This window comes from Phyllostomus hastatus, unplaced genomic scaffold (genome assembly GCF_019186645.2).
Source record: "Phyllostomus hastatus isolate PE091 unplaced genomic scaffold, TTU_PhHast_1.1 phas_contig_159, whole genome shotgun sequence".
NCBI classification, from domain to species: Eukaryota; Metazoa; Chordata; class Mammalia; order Chiroptera; family Phyllostomidae; genus Phyllostomus; species Phyllostomus hastatus.
Window position 1 is genome coordinate 29,122,748 of NW_025333640.1, and position 795 is coordinate 29,123,542.

Here is a 795-nt window from a genome sequence, read left to right on the forward strand (position 1 = left end):
TTGTTCATAATCAGAAAAAAAAGTAGAACTGGCTTAAGTATCTATATGGCATCAGTATTTATTTTCTTCAAGATTTTTCTCGATTCTTTTCTTTTTCCTCCTTATACTCTCATAACCATATTTCAAATGACTACCAAACTGAAAAATCTAGCTCAGATTCTGAGTATTTCCAAAATCTCAGAGACATTTGCATTTAAATATGGAATGGATGCAAAGGTACTACCAATATCTCAAACCCAGCATCATAAAAATCAAATCTATCTGTTGAACCATGTGAAACTGGCAATACTGACTGACCGCTTTTGCCTTGTAAAAACAAGAATTTCACATGGTTCACCCTAATAAAATGTAACATCTTCCTTCCAAAGTGGCTGTCCTTGCATTTGAAATTTCATTCTTTAATTCTTTCATTGGCTACACATAATTAGTGGATAAGTTGCCTAGCCTTATTGCTTCTACTTTATACAGAACCGCTGTGTCTATGTGACCTCAATTTGTACAATATACGACCTGAGTTCAAGTGATCGCATCCTCTTGGATTGTTGGAAAATATCCTTACGGGTTTCAGCGGCTCGTTCAGTCAGCAAACTTTGTACCTACTCTATTCTATGCCCCCAACTAAGAAATGAAGTGCAATTGTGAACAAACTATGAATACATTCTCTCAAGGGATTCATGCTCTAGTTAACCCAGAATAATTACGAATCAGCACGGTGTTCATAATGACGAGGCCCACACAACCCTGGGAGCATCTCAAGTCAAATACAGTGAAAGGTGTACAATGAGTTCTCCATAT